The sequence below is a fragment of the Pleurodeles waltl genome, chromosome 12 (assembly GCF_031143425.1).
Source record: "Pleurodeles waltl isolate 20211129_DDA chromosome 12, aPleWal1.hap1.20221129, whole genome shotgun sequence".
In the NCBI taxonomy this organism is placed as follows: Eukaryota; Metazoa; Chordata; class Amphibia; order Caudata; family Salamandridae; genus Pleurodeles; species Pleurodeles waltl.
In genome coordinates, this window is record NC_090451.1 from 526,848,043 (window position 1) to 526,871,573 (window position 23,531).

Consider the following 23,531-nt stretch of genomic DNA (forward strand, 5'->3'; position numbering starts at 1 on the left):
TATATATGTTTTCCAACAGTCTACCATTTTTTCTTTGTTGTTCATCAACAGCTGCAAGCATATAATTTGTTGCCAATATGTTAACCCTCTGTAAAACTGTGTTTAAATGCTTAACCATGTATATTGCAAACTCCAACAGCCGCTCTAAGTAATGTACCTCTTGTGCTCTCCGGGGTATGTTTGGGAATTGTCAATTTGGGATCCAAATTTAAACATACAAATGTTTTTTATCATTGCTGGAAATTACGCTTTTTGCGTTGTATTTCACCCGATCTTTTGCCTTCTTTAGATGAACCTGTTTTTGTAGGCCTTAGGCCTCTGTGCACCTTACTCTTGCAAACTAGTGGTAAAGTGTTTGTGCTCTACCCTTTAGACATTATAGAATTGACACATACGGATTTTGGAACATTTAGTTTACTTGAAAATCCCTAGTATAAGGAAGAACATTTATCCAGGGCCTGTACATTAACGGCTACTAGTGAGCTCCAGCACTCATTGTGCCATCAACTAAAGGTACCACCAAAGTGTAAAACATGTCTCAGGTGTGGCATTGCCACCTAATTGGGCAATTTTTAAAATTGACATTTCAACCTGGTAAGATAAACCTTTTGCCAGGTCTAAACCTTCCTTTTTAATAGTTACATAAAGGTAGGCCCGTATCCCCATAGGGCGGGGTGCACGGTGTTTAAATTGTAGGATATATATACTTAATGTTGTCCTTGTCCTGGCAGTGAAAAACCTCCAAAGTTGTTTTTCACTTTAGTAAAGCTGGCTGTGTCATAGGGAAAAACTGGATTATATTACAATGAGTTATGCTTAATGTCAGTTTGGGAGCAGCTAGAAAAATGATTAACAGATATATATTTTATTAGTAATTCAAAATCCAACTTAATGGTAAAGTCGGTTTTTTGTAATACTATTTTGAAAAATGACACTTATAGAAATTTGTCATTTACCTGCCTCAGCCAAATGTGCCTTCCTGCAGGTGTCCTGTGTCACCTGACTGGTTAACAGCTCCCCTGTGATGAGATGTGGCTTTCTCCCTGACAGTAGACTAAAGATTTACATGTGGAGAGGTGATTTTCTTCCATGAGCTTGGTGGCCTTGGAGTTGTGCCCATCCCCTTCACGAGAGTACCTGTCTTGTCACTGGTAGATGTAGCTCACATCTGGGCCTTCCTCCCTTTCTTTTTGTCAGCTGGCTCCACACCCAGTGGCAAGAGGAACTGCCTCAGAACTTGTTTAGAGTGACCACAAGGGAGGGCTTGCTCATTATTATAGCCACACCTCTGGGAGGGCACAGGTAATTCTGAACAGGGGAAAAAGGGTTCTCCCATGTTGCATTTAGGTGTAGACGGGCACTGTGGGACAATGTACTGTAAAACACACAGGAAGTGCTTTAAAAGTGGGCAGGGCCATCTCTGAGAATTTGTACCCCATTGCTTAGTGAGTGGCGAGGAGTTTCCCCCACCCACAGGCTGGAACTGGGCATAAGTGTTGTCCCCAGGGCTCCTCTTTGGACAACCAAGGACCTGTGTCGATCGGAAGAAAGACTTCTCTGCTTTCTGAAACCTCAAGGAAGACTGGGTCTGATTGAGGTGAACCCAGGACCCCAGAAGTGAGTTCAAGGGTCAGTTGACTGACAACCTGTTTGAGCTACAGTGATAAAACAAGTTTTCTGAGGCGTTCTCTTGCAACTGCCCAGATGACCAGTTCACCTGTAGCTGCCCTGGACCCTTCTGTTGGCCTTTCTTGGAGTAAGTCTTAATCCCCAAATGGTAACTCCCAGGACCTGGACCCTTGGCTGGTGTCAGAGTGTACTCCTCCTTTCCAAACCCCAAAAGCTGGGACTTCAAAACTTTCTGCTAACTTTTCATCCAAAGAACTGGTCAGAGACCTTGACCACCATCCAGGCGAAGCTATTGAAGTCGGGTCACCGGTCGTATTAAACTTGATGTTTCGACTCACTAAATATATGAGTTCCAGAAAGGTTTGTGTCCAAATGTGGAGGGCTTCAGCAGGACTGACGCTGAGCAGCAAACCGCATACGTCGCAGCCTTCCTTGGCACAGACTTTGTCCTCTTGGAGCTTTCCAGCCTTCACCAATGACTGCCCTGAGACCCCCCTCTCTTCAGTAACTTGCTGTTGTTAAACGCTGTTTCAGTTCGAGCTTGCAGCCCGCCCAATGCCGTCTCTTCGATGACCACTTTTCTCCAGAAAAAATTCCTAAGGTAAACTTTCCACCAGGACAAACCTGGTCCCTGTATCCAACCTATGCTCCATCACAGTTGACCTTAACTTTCGAGTTTGATGCGGTCTGGTGAAAATAGATAGCTGTGGTTGGCGCTTTGTGCTTTTATAAAAAAAAAAAAAAAAAAATCTCCAGTCCTACTGATTGGCTTTCTTTTCATTTTGGTGCCATTTTAATATTCTAAATTTTTCTAAATCTGTTTGATTTTTCTTGTGTTGTGTTTTCACTTTATTACTATTTGAATGCGCCCTAAATACTTTAAGCATTGCCTGTAAGTTAATTCTAACTGTTTTGTGCCAAGCTACATGTTTAATTAGTGACTTTAGTGGTTCATCCTGACAAAGACTGTGATTATTCTTTAAAATAAACTCTCACCTGCGAGAAATCTGGTTGCTGGTTGACTGAGGTGTGAGCCGTGGTCAAGCAACAACCACAGTTCTTGTCGAGGTAAGGCACACAAACCACAAATTAACCTAAGCTTGGCAATGAACAGTCAGGCTAATTTGAAGGCAAAGTGTAAAGTATTTGTGCAATAACAGTAAAACAGTGAGGACATCATACAATACAGATCCCACACTAGGTTAGAAAAATAGAACTTAATTTAATAAATAAAACAAGTCCAAAGCAACAACAATCCAATGAGTAGAACTTGAGTTATGCATTTTTAAAGAGTAAACTGTAAAATAGCGATGGCAAGCAAGAAGTGCCAACCAGGGATATCTGGTTGCACCGTACCAGAACAACGTCAAAACTTCAGGCCGACCATTATGGAGTGCGGGTGAGCTACAATGACCTAGTTAGGCCCGCTGAACCAAAGCCCCTTAAATCCTGGTTGCAAAGAGTTGCATGCGTCCGAAACAAAGCTACATTGCTCAGCCGGGGTGGTGCTTCGGTTCCGAGATGCAGCAACACTACAGTGCAAGAGATTGATGTATCAACATTGAGAATCCTGTCATTGGCGCTTGTGATGCGTGGCACAGTCGGGACGATGCATTGTTTTCGATCCACGCAGTAGCGGCAATGCAGAAGTTAGGCCTCGTCGTCGAGGCTGCTGATTATGAGGGATGTGAGGAGCTTGCAGCAAGGAAAACGTCATGCAGTAGCGTTTCTGAAGACAATGTGCTGGTCCCAAGATGTGGCAATGTGAGTCTGTTGCGTCTGTTTCAACTCTGGCAGTAGCAGTGATGTGCCAGTTTGGCTCTATGCAAGAGAGGATGCGTCAGTTCCACTGGAGCAAGCACCTTAGACCCATTCCAAGGGTCCAAGACTGTGGTGGCACCATTGGCAGGCCAGGCTTACAGGTGACCGAGTCCAGGTAGAGGAGCAGGGTGGTTGAAGGTCTTTTATGTCCCTGAGACTTCAGATCAGGAGGCCAGCCAGCTAGCCCTTGGCTTCTGATGTCCAGTACTTATGCGCAGTTGTACCTTTGAAGTGGGGAGACTTCAGAGACATGTCTTTGAAATGCTCAGTCCTCGCCCTTCCTGCCCTAGGTCCAAACTCACTATGAGGTTATGTAGCCAATTCTATGTGGACAGGACACAACCTATTCAGGTTGAAGTGATCCTGTGCGAAGCTCCTACATCCCATCCTGCCCATCAGGTCACACCTAAGCTCCCATTGTGTGGCTGCCCAGGAGGAATACACAAAGCCCAGCTGCCTTCCTACCCCAGACATGTGAGCAAAGACAGGCAGCAAGCACCAAATGGCTAAAGTAAGAAAATGCCAACTTTCTAAAAGTGCCATTTTCAGAATTACAATTTAAAATCCGGCTTCACCATAAGTTGTGATTTTAAATTGTGATTCTAGAGACACCAAACTTGGAAAACTATCTCTTCCCATCTCTTCTATACTCGTAAACGGTTATATAAGGCAACTCCAAAGTTATCCTATGGGAGTGATAGGCCTTGCAGCAATGAAAAAACAATTTAAGGGGTTTTCACTACCAGGACATGTAAAACTTTAATGTACATGCCTAACTTTTTTAATACTCTGCACCCTGCCCTTGCGGCTGCCTTAGGCCTACTTCTGGGATGGCGTCCATGTATTTAAAAGCAAGGTTTGGGCCTAGACAAAGGTTTATTTGGCCAGGTCGAAATGGCAGTTTAAAACTGCTCACAGTCTCTGCAGTGGTAGGCCTGCCTAAGACATGTTTGAAGGGCCAAACATGTGGGTGGCACAATCCGTGCTGCGCACCCAAGAGTAGCATTTAATTTACCAGCCCTGGGCACATGTAGTGTACTCTACTGGGGACTTCCCAGTAAATTAAATATGCTAATTGGGAATAATCCACTGTTGGCACAATGTAGGGGAAGAGTACAAGTACTTTGGCACTTGTTAGCAGTGGTAACATGCACAGAATCCTAAGACCAGCAAAAACGAAGACTGCAAAACAGGAGGTCCGAAGGCAAAAAGTTAGGGGAACTCTCAAGGATTCCAGGTCTGACATCACCCCTTGAACAAGTTATCCAGTTTCTTACAACCATAAAACTAAAAATAAAATAAGATCATAATTTTTTATTTGCTTTCCAGCTAAGTCACAGGACTGGAAGCTGGATGTAACTTTGTAGTGGCAGCCATGTTAGCTGAATATGTTTACTCCAGTATTAGAACTTTCATAGATTCACTTGTTTGAATACTTCCCTGTGATCGAGATAGGAGTCCCCAGTGGAATATAAAACCTAGGCCTGGAAATGTACATATACAATACATGGCGTAGGCCTCAATAGAATTACCTATCACAGTCATTTTGTAAAACAGACACAAACTAAAATTTGAACCAATCAGATTGCCTCACCCCTTAAAACCTCCTGTGAGGAGCTTCCTTCCCTCAGATTTTCCTCCGCACGTCGTGCTGAGGAGTCTCCTTTGAGCTCTGCTCAAAACCTTTCTCTCAGAAGATCTACTACCTGAATTTCGGGACATATATTTTCTTCTCTGGTGCTTCAAACTGGCTACCATGTCAGAGACACCAAGGAAAGGCCTTTTTAGATCGGGCGCCTCTTGTATGAAGAAAAGATTATATGTGGATGATCCACGTGAGTAATGCATTTACTGCTTATATCCCAGCCATAAAACAAAGGACTGCAAAGTATGTCGAAAATTCTCTACAAAGACTTTGAAAGACAGAGAGGGTCGTCTGCTTTTGTGGCTTCTGAAAGGTAAGACTGGCCACTCAGCCTCTGATGAGAATAGTGCCTCTTTCTCTAACTCTGCTCCTAAAACAACTGTTTAAAGAAAACAAGAGGGCTCAGATGTTCAAGAGCCACCCAAGCAAATGGCACAGAAATCAGCTTGGACCACTTCTAAAAGTTATAGCTCTCTGCAGAAAAAGAAACCAGGCACAGAATGCCTCACAAAATCCTCTAAAAAGACTGTTTCTGAACCGGCTACTCCACCACTGAAAGTTCTCCACAAGTTCAAGAAACCAAGTTCAGCACCGTCGACGGCGCCATAGTCGACGGTACTCTCGTCGACGACGGTTCCATCAGTGACGCCAGTCATAGATACTCTATCAGTGTCGACAGCAGTATCCTCGTCGACGGGATGCCCCATCTTGTCAACGCTATTCTCGTCGACGATTGATCTCACGTCAACGCTCCCTTAGGCAGTGCCTCTGTCGACGATGCACTCGTCGACGACGCTTCCGACAATGCATGCGTCAACGGTAAAATCGTCGTCGATCACACTGTCGACAATGTTTCCAGTAACAACGATATCGTCACGCCGCCAGGTTTTTTCTCGTTGACTGTCAAAATGTTGCCGGCAAAGTGGCAAAGACCATCATCATACTCTGCGGAGCATACTCCTCTAAAGAGGCTTTCAAAGACTCATTTGACACCGTCTGTCACATCACCAAGTAAGGTGTCAAGACTTTTGCCATCTCGCTTTTTAGATGGCGACGATAATGACCAATCAGAAAAAGACGGAGTAGCCAGGAGTCCGTCACAGTTACATGTAAAATGTCAGGAGTACTCTGATGACGACTCTTATTATGATCAGCATTACTATGATCCAGTCCCACAGCAGCAACAACAAGGAATGGTGTGCTTACCTTCTGGTCTGGTTTCTGACCTACAGGCCATGCTGGTGGATTATAGGGAGCGCTTCCATCCATAGTTTGCAAAGGATCCTGCACCAGTGGTTACGGCACCATGTACTCCGGTGCCTCTACTACTTCTCCCTGCTACTCCACAGATTACTACTCAAGCTCCACAGAGTCCACAAGCCCAGGCTTCGTCAGACGAAGCGGCTGAAGGAGGAGAAGTTCTTTCTGAGCAGGATGAATGGGATGACTATGTACTCCAAGCACCCCCTTCACTGGAGCCAACTTCTGTTGAGTCCCCTCCGGAGGATATTGGATCTTTTCGTAATTTATTAGAAAAAGCGGCTGTACGATTTGAGCTCCAAATGCCATCCACACAGCAGGATTGCTTCTTATACGACTTTAAGGTGGTCAGAGCAATCTCTATTATAGACCACTTATGGAATCAGGTACTTAAAATTATGCGTAACCCTGCTACGGTGCATGCGGTATTGCCAAAGCTGGATAAAAAATATAAAGCAACAGATGACGCCCCTGCTTGCCTGTTGGGACAGCCAAAACCAGACTCAGTGGTTTCTCAAGCTGCCCAGCGACATTCTAGAAACCCTTTGGCACCTCTATCTGCATCTCCAGATAAAGATGGTAGGCACCTTGACAACATTGGAAAAAATATTTTCTTCCGTATCTGCCATTGTGGTCCGTGCTGCGAACTCCCTGGTGCTCCTGAAGAGATATGACAGGCAGCTATGGTCTGACATTTCTCACTCTGTAGAGGATCTTCCTGATTTCTAGCAAGACGGAAACGTGGAAGATTCTCATTGATGGTCAGGCACATCTGCAGAAGTTATTGATTGTGCTTTAGACATTGCCACTATGGGGTTTCGGCTCCTGGCTAGATCAGCTGTCTTAAGGCGCCAAGGGTGGCTTAAAGTCACAAATTTTTCTACCGGATGTATAAAAACTAAAATTTTTGACCTCCCTTATGATGGACAAGACCTTTTTGGCAAGCATGTGGATGACGCTCTCCATACAATCAAAGCAGACACTGATACAGCCAGGTCTTTAGGATCACTGCAGTATAAGCGCACACCCTTTTGTGGAGCCAGGGGTAGAGGACACTCTTCCTTTCGAGGTGGTTACCAATCATTCAGGTACCCAGCTTATTCCTCACAATTCCAAACTTCCAGACCCCAATATCATCAGAGACAGCCTCCAGCAGTGGCATACAGCAGCCGTCCTTCCGGAGGAAAGTCTGGGAGACAATCTAAAGACACCTCCCGCAGACAATGACCGCCTCCAAGGGCCGGCTACCTCTCCTTCTTTGAGACATCACCTCCAACGCTAGCATCAGCTCACAAACGAAAAGTGGGTTCTGGACTTATTAACTTACGGTCATCTGCTGGAGTTCACTTACATGCCCCCCAAGATTCCGCCTTCCCAGGTACGTCAACAGCATCTACATCTTCTGGAAATAGATGTCATGTTGTCCAAAGGAGCGATAGAAGCTGTACCTTATTCTCAAAAAGGGAGAGGTTTCTATTCTCGCTTCTTCCTAATAAGGAAGAAATCTCGTCTGTGGAGACGCATCCTGGATCTGAGAGAGCTAAACAAATATCTAAAGAAGCAGTCCTTCCGCATGTTAACATTGAAGGATGTTTTGCAACTTCTCAACAGAGGAGATTTTATGGCTTCCCTAGACCTGCAGGATGCATACTTCCACATTACCCATTTACCAGAAGCACAGGAAATTCTTAAGATTTATGGTAGCCGGCCGGCACTTTCAATTCAAAGTGCTACCTTTCAGACTCAAATCCGTTCCCTGGATTTTTTCAAAGTGCCTAGCCCCTGTTGCAGCATATCTGAGGCGCTATAGACACCAAATATTCCCAAATCTGGACTACTGGTTACTTAAGGCTTCCGACATCCAGTCTCTGTTATTCTCTCAAGACCACTTTATACCTGTTCCAACAATTAGGTCTCACTCTCAATCAAGAGTAGTCCCATCTTCAGCGTACCAGAAGAATAGTTTTTCTGGGTGCTATATTGGACACAACTCAAAGACATTTCCAGTGGAGGAAAGACAACTCAAACTCATCACCCTAGCAGGCGCAGTTCAGAAATGAGTCTTTCAGTTCGAAAGTTCAAATCATTACTGGGGATGATGTCCTCCTGTATCAATCGAATTCCCCACTGTCGCCTTCGGATGCGCCCACTACAAGAAGAGCTCGACAAACAATGGAAGCAGATGCAAGGGTCCTTCGTGGACATCATACAGATTACAGCAAGGATCGTAGATTCCCTCGATTGGTGGACAACACTGGAAAATATCTCCAAGGGTTTAGGATTCTTAGCTCAGGTCCCTCAGTTTACGATAACAGTGGATGGTTCAATGGAGGGATGGGATGCATGTCTTTAAGACCTTCAAGTGAGTGGCAGGTGGCCCTCTTCCAATGCTACTCTTCACATCAACCTCCTCGAGCTCAGAGCTGTGAACCTGGCACTGCAGGCTTTCCTGCCAACAGTCTGAGGCTCATTGGTGCTGGTCCAAACTGTCAATACGACTACCATGCACAATATCAACAAACAAGAAGGGACTGGGTCTCATCTGCTGTCCAGGGAAGCTCAGACCATTTGGACCTGGTGCATTCAACATTCAGTGCACATAAGAACAGAACACCTTCCAGGAGTAAGCAACACCACAGCAGACTCGCTAAGCAGGCTCGGCACATCTTCCCACGAGTGAGAGCTGAACCATGAGACGCTGGATGCGATATTCCTTAGATTTGTGAAACAAAATCTCGGCCTGTTTGCGAAATGCCAATTTTATGCAAGCTGGCATCACCAACCAGGATCGTGGGGAAATGCCCTTTCGATAGCAGGGTCAGGGATTTATGCTTACGCTTTCCTCTGATACCTCTACTTCCGCGGGTCATCAGCAAGGTCAAATCGGAGCCATGTCAGATACTCCTAATTGCTCCAGCCTGGCCACATCAGCCGTGGTACACAGAGCTTCTTTTGCTGTCCTTCTGTTCTCCCATCAGGTTAACACAGATTCCGGAGCTATTAACCATCAACCAGGGCCAAGTGAGGCATCCGGATCCCAAGTCTCTCAGATTATGTGCATGGCTCCTGAGTTAAATGAATTTGGCCATTTGAATATTCCTGGTGACTGCAAGACTGTTCTAGTTAAAGCGTGTTCTGATAGCACTATTAAAACATACAAATTAAAATGGAAACGATTTTGTGTAAGGAAATGGCTCCTTGTTGCAGTTACCCCCCACTTTTTGCCTGATATTGATGCTGACTTGACTGAGAAGTGTGCTGGGACCCTGCTAACCAGGCCCCAGCACCAGTGTTCTTTCACCTAAAATGTACCATTGTCTCCACAATTGGCACAACCCTGGCACCCAGGTAAGTCCCTTGTAAATGGTACCCCTGGTACCAAGGGCCCTGATGCCAGGGAAGGTCTCTAAGGGCTGCAGCATGTCTTATGCCACCCTAGGGACCCCTCACTCAGCACAGACACACTGCTTGCCAGCTTGTGTGTGCTGGTGGGGAGAAAATGACTAAGTCGACATGGCACTCCCCTCAGGGTGCCATGCCAACCTCACACTGCCTGTGGCATAGGTAAGTCACCCCTCTAGCAGGCCTTATAGCCCTAAGGCAGGGTGCAATATACCAAAGGTGAGGGCATAGGTGCATGAGCACTATGCCCCTACAGTGTCTAAGCAAAACCTTAGACATTGTAAGTGCAGGGTAGCCATAAGAGTATATGGTCTGGGAGTCTGTCAAAAACGAACTCCACAGCTCCATAATGGCTACACTGAATACTGGGAAGTTTGGTATCAAACTTCTCAGAATAATAAACCCACACTGATGCCAGTGTTGGATTTATTAAACAATGCACACAGAGGGCATCTTAGAGATGCCCCCTGTATTTTACCCAATTGTTCAGTGCAGGACTGACTGGTCTGTGCCAGCCTGCTGCTGAGAGACAAGTTTCTGACCCCATGTGGCGAAGGCCTTGGTGCTCTCTGAGGACAGAAACAAAGCCTGCTCTGGGTGGAGGTGGTTCACACCTCCCCCCTGCAGGAACTATAACACCTAGCAGTGAGCCTCAAAGGCTCAGGCTTTGTGTTACAATGCCCCAGGACACTCCAGCTAGTGGAGATGCCCGCCCCCTGGACACAGCCCCCACTTTTGGCGGCAAGTCCAGGGGAGATAATGAGAAAAACAAGGAGGAGTCACTGGCCAGTCAGGACAGCCCCTAAGGTGTCCTGAGCTGAGGTGACTCTGACTTTTAGAAATCCTCCATCTTGCAGATGGAGGATTCCCCCAATAGGATTAGGGATGTGCCCCCCTCACCTCAGGGAGGAGGCACAAAGAGGGTGTAGCCACCCTCAGGGCTAGTAGCCATTGGCTACTAACCCCCCAGACCTAAACACCCCCCTAAATCAAGTATTTAGGGGGTCCCAGAACACAGCAAGATAGATTCCTGCAACCTAAGAAGAAGAGGACTGCTGAACTGAAAAACCTGCAGAGAAGACGGAGACACCAACTGCTTTGGCCCCAGCTCTACCGGCCTGTCTCCCCACTTCTAAAGACACTGCTCCAGCGACGTGTTCCCAGGGTCCAGCAACCTCTGAAGCCTCAGAGGTCTACCCTGCATCTAGAAGGACCAAGAACTCCCAAGGACAGCGGCTCTGTTCCCCAAAGAAGCAACTTTGAAACAACACACGTTTCCCGCCGGAAGCGTGAGACTTTGCACTCTGCATCCGACGCCCCCGGCTCGACTTGTGGAGAACAAACACCACAGGGAGGACTCCCCGGCGACTACGAGACCGTGAGTAGCCAGAGTGGACTCCCCTGAGCCCCCACAGCGACGCCTGCAGAGGGAATCCTGAGGCTCCCCCTGACCGCGACTGCCTGCTTCAAAGACCCGACGCCTGGTAAAGACTCTGCACCCGCAGCCCCCAGAACCTGACGGATCCGACCTCCAGTGCAGGAGCGACCCCCAAGTGGCCCTCTCCCTCGCCCAGGTGGTGGCTACCCCGAGGAGCCCCCCCCTTGCCTGCCTGCATCGCTGAAGAGACCCCTTGGTCTCCCATTGATTTCTATTGCGAACCCGACGCTTGTTTGCACACTGCACCCGGCTGCTCTCATGCCGCTGAGGCTGTACTTTCTGTGCTGACTTGTGTCCCCCCCGGTGCCCTACAAAACCCCCCTGGTCTGCCCTCCGAAGACACGGGTACTTACCTGCTGGCAGACTGGAACCGGGGCACTCCCTTCTCCATTGAAGCCTATGCGTTTTGGGCACCACTTTGACCTCTGCACCTGACCGGCCCTGAGCTGCTGGTGTGGTAACTTTGGGATTGCTCTGAACATCCCAACGGTGGGCTACCTTGGACCCAAACTTGAACCCCGTAGGTGGTTTACTTACCTGCAAAAACTAACAAACACTTACCTCCCCCCAGGAACTGTTGAAAATTGCACAGTGTCTAGTTTTAAAATAGATAAATTGCTAATTCAAAGTTCCTAAGTGAAATACCTTTCATTTGAAGTATTACTTGTAAATCTTGAACCTGTGGTTCTTAAAATAAACTAAGAAAATATATTTTTCTATACAAAAAACCTATTGGCCTGGAATTGTCTCTGAGTGTGTGTTCCTCATTTATTGCCTGTGTGTGTACAACAAATGCTTAACACTACTCCTCTGATAAGCCTACTGCTCGACCACACTACCACAAAATAGAGCATTAGAACTATCTCTTTTTGCCACTATCTTACCTCTAAGGGGAACCCGTGGACTCTGTGCATGCTATTTCTTACTTTGCAATAGTACATACAGAGCCAACTTCCTATAGGTGTGTTTCTAATGGCATTCACCTGCTTACATTCGCTCCAGAGCAGGTTTTACCTTATCTTCCTTGTCTGGCGCACTCTGGCCTCGCCCATTCATCAGTTAAAGTTCACTTGGCTGCTATCTCCAGATATAGACGGCTTTCTAAGGGGCCATCCCTCTGGTCTCAAAGGCTCATCAAGCAATGCATGAAATGTCTGTTCCGATCTTTTCCTCCAGTCAGAGCACCGCCTCCAGCTTGGCAGCTAAATACAGTCTTGGGCCAGCTAATAAAGGAGCCATTTGAGCCCATCCATAAATCAGACATCAAATAACTCACCTGGAAGGTAGAGCTTCTCTTGGCCTTAACATCTGCTCGTCGAGTCAGCGAGATTCAAGCATTTACCATCCATCTGGCGGTAAAGTCATCCTTCGAACAAATCCTAAGTTTAGCCCCAAGGTTCCATCAGACTTCCATATTAATGAGCCACTGGTGCTGAAGGCTTTCTTTCCACAGCCTCAGACTGGAGCAGAAAGATCGCTTCATTCTCTTGATGTCAAAAGATGCCTTAAGTTTTATTAGCAGCGAACGCCTTCAATCCGGAAATCAAATCAACTCTTTGTTGCATTTAGTGCACCCAGAAGAGGGCATCCGGTCACTAAACAGACTATTTCTAGATGGATCTCAAGCGCAGTAGCCTTTTGCCATCAAAGGGCTGGTCGACCCTGGACGCCAAGGTACGTGCGCATTCCATCAGGGCAGTCACTACTTCTTGTGCGCTCTTCTCTGGGGTGTCCTTGCCGGACGGCTGTCAAGCAGCTACGTGGAGAATAACACACGCCTTCACAAAGCATTACTGTCTGGATGCTGAGACGCTCCGAGATGCAGCGGTGTGTCAAGCAGTCCTTAGACATTTGTTCCGATAAGGTGAGCTGTTTGTTTTCCCACCATCCGCTTCTGCTATAATATCACATTTTATGTTCAATATTAACGTACATCTTATGCCTATAGATTTATGCTTGAGTGGATTAGCTCTTATTGCTTTGCATTTACCTGTTCTAATGCAGATGATATCTTATTATATGCTAAACAGTGTTTTATGAATAAAGAAAATGTGCTGGTTACTGTTTGCTAATCTTATTCAAGCATGTGAATCTATGAAAGTTCCAATACTGGAGTAAGGAATAAGTTACTTACCTGTAACTATAGTTCTCCAGTATTGGAAGCTTTCATAGATTCACATGCAACCCACTCGCCTCCCCGGGGGAGCTCACCTTCTCTCTTTTCTCAGTGTTCTTCATCATTACAGCACTTATGCTCAGAAAATCTGAGGGAAGGCAGCTCCTCACAGGAGGTTCTAAGGGGTGAGGCAATCTGATTGGTTCAAATTTGAGTTTGGGTCTGTAGGAAGTTGGCTCTGTATATACTATCTCAAAGTGAGAGATAGTGTGCACAGAGTCCAAGGGTTCCTCCCCCTTTAGAGGTTGATAGTGGCAAAAGTAGATAATTCTAATGGTCTATTTTGTGGTAGTGTGGTCGAGCAGTAGGCTTATCAGAGGGTAGTGTTGAGCATTTGTTGTACACACACAGGCAATAAATGAGGAATACATTCTCAGACTTAACTCCAGGCCAGTAGTTTGTATATAAACAAATATATATTCTCAATTTATTTGAAAACCACAAGATTCAAGATTTGAGGTAAGTACATGAAATGCAAGGTGCTTCACACAGGTAAGTATAGAATTTTGATTTACAACAGTAGTACACACAGTTTTGGTAAAAAATGGCAATAAGCTATTTTAAAAGTGGACACTGCAAAAATCAAAATTTCCTGGGGGAGGTAAGTTTGGTTAGGTTTCTCAGGTAAGTAAAGCACTTACACAGTCAGTCTCCTGGGCATAGGCAGCCCACCGTTGGGGGTTCAAGGCAACCCCAAAGCCACAGCCACAGCACCACAGGGCCGGTCAGGTGCAGATGTGAAAGGAGGACCCAAAACACATAGGCACCTATGAAGAACAGGAGTGCTCCGGTCCTAGTCTGCTTACAGGTAAGTACCTGCGTCCTTTGGTGGGCAAATCAGGGGGGTTTTGTAGAGCACTTGGAGGGGGGGGGGGAGTGCACATAAGTCCATAAAACACACCCTCAGCGGCACAGGGGTGGCTGGGTGCAGTAGGCAAAGTAGGTGTCGGGTTTGCTATAGAAAGCAATGAAGGGACCCGGGATCACTCTGGTGATGCAGGCAGGGCACAGGGGGCTTCTTGGGCCAGCCACCGACTGGGCTAGGATGAGGGCCGTCTGCTGGTCACTCCAGCACTGGTAGGTGGTTCCTCTCGGTCCTCGGGGCTGCGGGTGCACTGCTTGGTCCAGGCAGTCGTGGTCAGGGGGAGCCTCTGGATACTCTCTGCAGGCGTCGCTGTGGGGGTGCAGGGAGGTCGACTCAGGGTGTCCACGTCGTTGGAGTCGCCTGGGAGTCCTCTCTGCGGTCTTGGTTTCTCAAAACTCGAGCCAGGGGCGTCGGGTGCAGTGTGAAGACCCACGCTTCTGGCGGGAAGTGGAGTCTCTTTAAAAGTTGCTTTAAAGTTGCAAAGTTTTTGCAGTTTCTGAACAGTGCCTCTGTTCTCTGGAGGTTCTTGGTCCTTTAGGTGCAGGGCAGTCCTCTGAGTCCTCAGAGGTCGCTGGTCCTGTCGGGTGCGTCGCTGTGCAGGTTTTTTGAGTTTGGAGACAGGCCGGTAGGGCTGGAGCCAAGTCAGTTGGTGTCTCCGTCGTTTCTGTGGGGCTTTCAGGTCAGCAGTCTTTCTTCATTCTTTGGGTTGCAGGAATCTGATTTCCTGGGTTTAGGGTCACCCCTAAATACTAAATTTAGGGGTGTGTTTAGGTCTGGGGGGCAGTAGCCAATGGCTACTGTCCTTGAGGGTGATTACACCCTCCTTGTGCCTCCTCCCTGAGGGAAGGGGGACACATCCCTATTCCCACTGGGAGAATCCTCCAAACTCAAGATGGAGGATGTCTAAAGGCAGGGGGTCACCTCAGCTCAGGGCACCTAAAGGGCTTTCCTGACTGGTAGGTGACTCCGGAGGGGCGGGCATCTCCACTAGCTGGGATGTCCTGGGGTGCTGTAACAGGCAGGAGCCTTTGAGGCTCACCGCCAGGTGTTAAAGTTCCTGCAGGGGGAGGTGAGAAGCACCTCCAACCAGTGCAGTCTTTGTTCCTGACCACAGAGTGACAAAGGCACTCACTCCATGTGGCCAGAAACTCGTATGGTTGTGGCAGGCTGGCAGAAACTGGTCAGCCTAACATTAGGAGTCGGACTGGTATTCAGGGGGCATCTCTAAGATGCCCTCTGGGTGTATTTTACAATACATTCCACACTGGCATCAGTGTGCATTTATTGTGCTGAGAAGTTTGATATCAAACTTCCCAGATTTCAGTGTAGCCATTATGGAACTGTGTTGTTTGTGTTTGACCAACTTCCAGACCATATACTCTTTATGGCTACCCTACACTTACAATGTCTAAGGTTTTGCTTAGAGACTGTAGGGGCATAGTGCTCATGCAACTATGCCGTCACCTGTGGTATGGCGCACCCTGCCTTAGGGCTGTACGGCCTTCTAGAGCAGTGACTTACCTATGCCACAGGCAGTAAGAGGTGGGCATGGCACTCTGAGGGGAGTGCCATGTCGACTTAGTAATTTTCTCCCCACCAGCACACACAAGCTGTGAGGCAGTGTGCATGTGTTGAGTGAGGGATCCCCAAGGTGGCATAATACATGCTGCAGCCCTTAGAGACATTCCCTGGCCACAGGGCCCTTGGTACCAGGGGTACCATTTACAAGGGACTTATCTGTGTGCCATGGCTGTGCCAGTTGTGGGAACAGGTACAATTTAGGGAAAGAACACTGGTGCTGGGGCCTGGTTAGCAGGGTCCCAACACACTATCAATCATAACTGACATCTACAAAAGGCAAAAGGTTATGTGGTAACCATGCCAAGGAAAGCATTTCCTTACAGGGTCTGTTTTACAAAATGACTGTGATAGGTTATTCTATTGAGGCCTAGGCCATGTATTGTATATGTACATTTTCAGGTCTGGATTGTGTATATTCCACCAGGGACTCCCATCTCGAAGACATGGAAGTATTCAAGCATGTGAATCTATGAAATCTTCCAATACTGGAGAACTGTAGTTACAAGTAAGTAACTTATTTCTTTCTTGGCATGTGGTCAAATGTTTTGAGCTCAAGGGCTACAATCACTAGTTCCTATGGAAGGATGTTCATGTTAAGCAGCAATAGGGGCAAGGGTGATTCATGAGGGATAACAAGTGAAGTTTCCAGGTTTCCAGCTGCATAGCATCTTTACTTCTGAGCATTGGCCTGTAATAAGGTGTGGGGAGAATGCAGATGTGTCATTGTTCCTCAAGTCCTGTGCTTTTTGAGGGCTTGCACTCATGCAGTCAACATTTAATTATAGATTATAAATAAAAGCCCTCTTTTTTTATTAAAAACAAGGCAGCCAAAATGACTCAGTCCACTAGATGCCACTAAATAATGTATCAGTGTTTCATTGTAGGATGGTTTATTTAAACTTCGAAACAGGTTTTCCTAATGAAGAGACCTGTTTTAATTCGTTGACCCCAGCCCCACAAAAAATGGAGACATGCCTTGTTGAAACACTATTTTCTATCCCAGATAGAAAGTAGTTTTGCAAGACAATGTTTATTCCTCAATTTTAGGGCCTCATCTATTGAACAACAAAGTTTAAATTCCATTCTAGTGTTGACTGGAAGCCGTCCTGTCCACTTAGGTCCTTTTTCTCACGGCTGAGAGGGATATTGGCCATGGCATGGAAAGCCATCTGAAAGAGGTGAGAGAAGATTGGACTGCATCAGCCAAAATAAAATTTTCAAAGTCAATTGTGAAGTGATTAGTGTGTACAGAGCTGTACTTGATTAATTGGTGTAACAAGGTGTATTTTCCAGTATGACATCATATTTTAACATCTTACTTATTTTAACATGACATGTAAAATAAATATTTAAATGCAAGCAGAGTAATATACATTCAGTTAACACTAAAGAAAATCAACATTTCTTAGCAACCAAACAATGCCATCCTTTTAGAAGCAATCATCTAGATTATCATCAGTCCAAGCCATATAGCCTGAAAAATCTAGAAACTGGTCATATAATGTCAAATACATTTCTTGAATCGCATTAAAAAAGTCTACTCTATTTTTTTATAGTATAGGTAACTTGTACAAGCGAGGCCAATTCAGATAATTCATTGACACATTCTTCTATCGCACCTGGCCATTCCATTAATGGAGATTCAATTTCTTTGTAGTCATAATGGCGTTCTTTACCTAAAGTCTGCCTGGCGGACACAGCAATGACAATCTAGACCAATTATTAAACAAGATGTTGTTTTCATTAAGGTAAATCTTCTTCCTTATAAGTACGGTTATTCTATCTATAACAAGTTTCCAGAAAAAGATATTATTTTGGACATCATACCATCATGTTCTGATACTCTCCAACTTGTTCATCGCACTTAAAGCATACATCTGAAATAAACAATTTAAATTTTTTGTTTTATCTTGTGGTGTCAAATGCATGCTAAAGCAAAGATTTTGTCGGGACTGCCTACACAACATGTCAGTAGAAAATTTTGTTACTTGATGTGCATTTTTATAACATTCACTATTAGATCTCCGACCTTACTCAAGACACCAACCTGTCTGGTGTTCAGAGAAGACTTCCATCAACCTCTTATCTATTTGATGTGAAGAGGCAGAAACAGCTGTCCCATGATTTGACTACATTTATCACTACTGAAGGTTACTCAACGCAATCGCCAAAATACTTAGAGCTAATCTTAATTTACATCAAGTGTCTTCCTCAGAGACCTTCAAACTATGCTGCCTACAAAACTCTATGAAACAAAGAACCTGATCCCTTTTCCCCTTCAAGCAAGCCATTTGCAAGATGGCTCTCCTTATCACTCATTTAGAAAACAAACTTTTATAGCTTATTAACAATTCTGGACTATAGCGTGTATGAGAAAATTCTAATCCTATAAGCACCTTAACACCCTGCCTTTTAAAATTGTTCAAAACTTGTATTGTCAACAACAAGAGTTACTAATCACTCTCCTATCCGCCCAGTTTATTATATGAGGACATAGAGGGATGGCGTTATCAGTTGTGGATGCCAAAACACTTTACTAAGACAGGTAGAGAGTGGTGGAAACCATTAAGTGTATTGAGTAGTGTAGGATCAAACTTATGTTTAAGCTTGGGTGTAACAAGGAGTAGTTTTGGGGGGATTTGACATAGGATGAATGGTTGTCATTCACTACTCCATTTTCATGAGACAAGAGTGAAGGGCAAGCACCAGGCTACGGCAGTCCTCTGAGGCTGTAATCAGACCATCACTAAGTTTGCAATGCTTGCGGACTCCAGGTGAAATCCCCTGAGGTTGTTGTGACATCAGGGTTGCTTGGGCTTTCTGTTGTGACAGTGATTCAGTCAGTCACCTTCTCCTTGACAGCAGCACCAGTCAATGATCTGAGTTCCATGGAATCCCTTGTTTTGCCATGGAATGCCTTGTTCTGGCAAAGTCTTGTTCACAGATCATCAGCACCTGCGTAGAGAAACTGCGGTGCACACTTTCACTGCACTGGTTGCTCTTGGATCACTTATTTGTTTAGATTGCTTCCTCTGGTGCTACTCACATCAGGGATGTGCTGGGCCTCTCCTCCTGCACAGTCCCTCCTCCCATAAGGCCAGGCACACTCCCTCCCTCCCTCTTTCTCTCTCTCAGATGCTTCAAGAAGTCCCTCTGTTCTTCTAGAAGAAAGAGTAGAGTTCAGGTGATGACCCCCTTACTTCTGGGAGGCTGGTTGTTTGGCAGTCACCAGCTCTGGTTGCACAGCTGCTTTCCAAGCTTTCCTATCCTTGGTGAAGAAGAACTTGGGTAGTTTAGATCCTAATTTTTCACATATTTCCAGATAGTGGATGTGTATCCTCTGTAGAAGGTGTCAAAACCAGTTTGGGTTGGTTCTCTTCCAAAATGTATCACCAGGCTCCTCTCCAAACGCCATCTTTATGCAAAGTGGTGGCTTACACAGCAGGTAACAATGTGGCTGGCACCAAGCAAGAATACTTAAAACCTATGCACAATGAAGTGTGAGTTCTCTGCACCTAATTGTCGTCCACCTTTCTGAAGCAGTGATCCGAAAGAGACAAAACAGCAGGCCATGTCTAGAAACTTTCTCGCCTTGAATAACAGGAACTGCAGTCCACTCCTCACCTCAACCATTTACTAAATGTCAGTGATCAATCTAAAAGTAGCCTTGTCTCTATCTCACTTCATTGTCTGGTTAACCACTCTTTAGCCATAGGAAATACAGGAAATCCACTTCCACTGTCTAGAATCTGTCCTCATCCTCCATCTTGTACCATGCTAAAAGAGGGGCATCCAGCATGGAACCACCCCTTACCCTGTAGCCTGACAGTCAACATATATTCATACTACTGTGCAAGTGACACACACACACACACACACACACACTCTCTCTATACATACATGCATATGACTTTCATGCAGAAAGTCAGCACAAGTATTTGGGTTTCACATTAAAGCAGATCTTTACACAAGAGAAATTGGTACACCATACTCTTAAGAACAAAGTAAAAAAGACCTGATCCCACTATATATTTTAAAACTCAGTATGTTGCCACCACTATTTTATGATACACAAGGGTATGTACAGTAGTCCTTTGCCTACTCTACTATGAGAGCATTGTTGGAGTTCCCCTCCAAGTCACAGAACATGTCTTGGACCTTGTATTTTCAGGGGCATGCCTAAGCCTCTGTGCACATACTAGACTAGTGTGAAACAAGGACCAAAATAAGTCAGGATTCCAATTTTACTTGTAGAAAGGCACTCTGCGCGACGGTATATGAGTGCAGGTGATCTTGCCTTCCCAAGGAAGGAAGAGCTGCAAGGATGAAGCAGAAAGAGAGGAGTGAGGGAGATTTAAACACTATAGGAAATGATTGACAAATACCAGGAGAGCAATACAAATGAGATGGAGGAAGATGGGGAACAGAAGACAAAAAGAAAATGAGGTAAGGCGAGAATCATGGTAAGAAGCAGAGAGTAGAAGTAAAATGGCCAGAGAGGGAGCCAGATATGGGTAGAGAAAGGAGAAGTGGGATCCAGAGAATGAATGAGAGCAGAAAAAGGATGTGTGAGAGGGGAAAAGGATGATGAAAGAGGTGTAACAAATTGGGGTTTCACAAGGGAGTAATCAGCAATGAGAGAGGAAAAAGGAGCAGAACACCAACAGAGCAAACCGAAGAATAAGAGCATAGCGGTGTGTAGCAAGAAAGAATGCAAGAGATGCTGGAGGAGGGGGAAACAGGATTTTCAGGACAGAAACAGTGAAAAACAAAGATGTTGGTGAAGAGTGATAGTGACAGAGAAACAAGTAGAGGAAGGGGAAAAGGTGTGATAGCGAGAGGGAGATAACAGAGGACACAAAGATGAGAGAAGGGAATAATGATAAAAGGAAAAAGGGTCTTACAGAACAAAGCAACAAAGAAGGTAGAAAAGAAGAAAATTTAATTCAGGCATACAAACAGTATGGTAATTTTGGATGATTGAGAACTCAAGACTAGGCCATTCAACTATTTATGAATAATAATCTGGCCACTTTTTTAAAAAAAAGAAATCATTTTCTTGACCTCTAATAAAAAGCTGGAGTAGTCCTATCTGGCCAGCGTTGGATCCACGTATGAACCGATCAAATTGAATAGCATCTCTCAAAATCTCACACATGTTAACATTATGACAAATTTGCCTGAAAAGGCTGTCCTAATTGACTAAGGAGAACATACAGGCATGTATATGTGATATAATTATTTACAATTCAGCTGTTTCAAAATCCAGTTTTAGAACGTTGTCTGTCATTGTTTAAACTTGGTACACAATCACTCTGCTTTGTTTGGCCGCTATCAACGTATAGTTCCTAAGTGACACTTGTCATTAGTGAAATTAGGCAGTGCTTCTAGGGCGCATTGTTTTGCTTTTCCTCTTGAAGGCATGTGCTCTTGAGTCCCTACATACAAGTAAATGGTGCTGGCACATGAAGCAGATATTCCTATGGGTGTCACACTCAGTTTATGGAAACATGAAAATACATTTGAGACAGAAGGACAAAAGAGCTATCTTAATGAAGATGGAGACTTGAACATACAGGGTATTACAGTTCTTCGCTTCGATTCCTGCCTCTTCCAATCATCTCAGTCCACACATAGGAAATCATTGAAAGCTCACCATGCAAATTGCAATAGCAATTGAGCTCAACAGCTGTCTCAGAACAGTTATGGAATCAAGCATTTCATACAGCCTGCGGTGAAAGTTGTTTGCGTGCAAGAGATGCTTTGTCTCTCCTGCTTCCTGTTAGAAATAGGGTCTCTAGTTAGCAGTCAGTTTGCACTCTGTCCAAGCAGGAACCCTCTTTCTAGTCAGCATAAGGGAGATACATCCCTTGGATAACCCCTGGTCACTACCTTGGTAGCTTGGCAAAAGCAGTTAGGCTTATCTTGGAGGCAATGTGTAAAGTATTTGTACCAACAGACACAGTAACATAGTGAAAACACTACAAAATGGATACAACACCCGATTAGAATAATAGCCAATATTTATCTCAGTAGAACAGAACCAAAATGACAAAAATCCAACATACACAGGCAAAGTTAAGAAATTTCAATGGTTTGATTTCAATATAGCGCTTTCAAACACATATGCTTCAATTTGGGGATATCACAGCATCATAATGGAGTCGTTCTCAACAATCCGACGTTAATGGCACCGGTCACAGAGTCACATGGACCCCCAGGTACAATATCTTGTGATGAAACAATCCTGTGCGTTGGGCCTGCTGGATTGGTCGGGGTTGTAGCACTCCAGCAGGGACCACGACTTCAGTTGCAGGCGGCGTCAGTCCGGGCATCATCTGAAGTTGGTGCACTTGGTTTTTCTTGGTTTTTCACCAGCTACTCATTTCCAGGGCCCTGGGACTGGATTAGGCACCTCTTGGCAGAGTATGAGTCTCAGCAGAGAGTCCAGGTGCTGGCAGAGGAAGTCTTTGATGGCCCTGCCACTTCAGAACAGGGGGCAAGCTCAGTCCAAGGCCTTGGAGAAACTTCTCAAGCAGGATACACAGCAAAGTCCAGTCTTAGCCCCCTCTAGGACAGAAGCAGAAACTGCAGGCCAACCCAGCAAAGCGCGAACAGCAAAGGGGCAGTACTCCTCCTCCAGCTCATCAGCTCTTCTGCTTGGCAGAGGTTCCTCTTGATCCCGAAGTGTTTCAGAAGTCTGCTGTTTTGGGTCCACTACTTATACTAATTTCTTCCTTTGAAGTAGGCAAACGTCAAAGGAAAGGCTCTGATGATGTTCACAAGGTCCTGCATTGCCCAGGCCTGGCCCCAGACACACACCAGAGTGTTGGAGACTGCAGTGTGGGAGGACAGGCACAGCCCATTCAGGAGTAAGTGTCTGCTCCTCCCTCCCCACTCTAGCCCAGGCGACTTATCAGGCTATGCAGGCTACACCCCAGCTCCCTTTGTGTCACTGTCTAGAGGGAATTCGTAACAGCCCAACTGTCAGTCTGACCCAGAAGTGGAATACACAAACCGGCAAAGGCACAGAATTGTTAAACAAGAAAATGCCCACTTTCTAACAAGCAGCATTTTCAAACTGACAATCTAAAAAACAACTTTACCAAAAGATGTATTTGTAAACTGTGAGTTCAGAGAGTCCAAACTCCATAGCTCTATCTGCTCCCAATGAGAAACTGCACTTAAAAGATATTTAAAGGCAGCCCCCATGGTAACCTACGAGAGAGATAGGCCTTCCAACAGTGAAAAACAAATTTGGCAGTATTTCACTGCACTCTGCCCATGGGGCCAAATATGGCCCACCTTAGGGGTGCCTTACATGTACAAAAAAGGACGACCTGGGCCTGGCAAGTGGGTACATTTGCCAGGTCGAATTGGCAGCTGAAAACTGCACACACAGACACTGCAGTGGCAGGTCTGAGCCATGTTTACAGGGCTACTCATGTGGGTGGTACAATCAGGGTCGCAGGCCCACTGGTAGCATTTGATTTACAGGTCCTGGCCACCTCTAGTGCACGTTACTAGGGACTTACTAGTAAATCAGATATTCCAATCATGGATAAGCCAATCTCCAATACAATTTACCCAGATAGCACTTGCAGTTTAGCACTGATCAGCAGTGGTAAAGGGCCCAGGGCACCAAAAACCAGCAAAAACAAAGTCCAGCACACAGTCACAACATGGGAAGCAGAGGCAAAAAGACAGGAGAGGC

The 23,531-nt window shown here is 45.6% G+C and overlaps 1 protein-coding gene across 2 annotated transcripts in view; it reads left to right on the plus strand.

The window, feature by feature from the left end:
* HYDIN (HYDIN axonemal central pair apparatus protein) overlaps nucleotides 1-23,531 on the plus strand; it is a 2,122,366-nt gene that overhangs the window by 234,239 nt on the left and 1,864,596 nt on the right. The gene's annotated exons all lie outside the window — the stretch shown is intronic.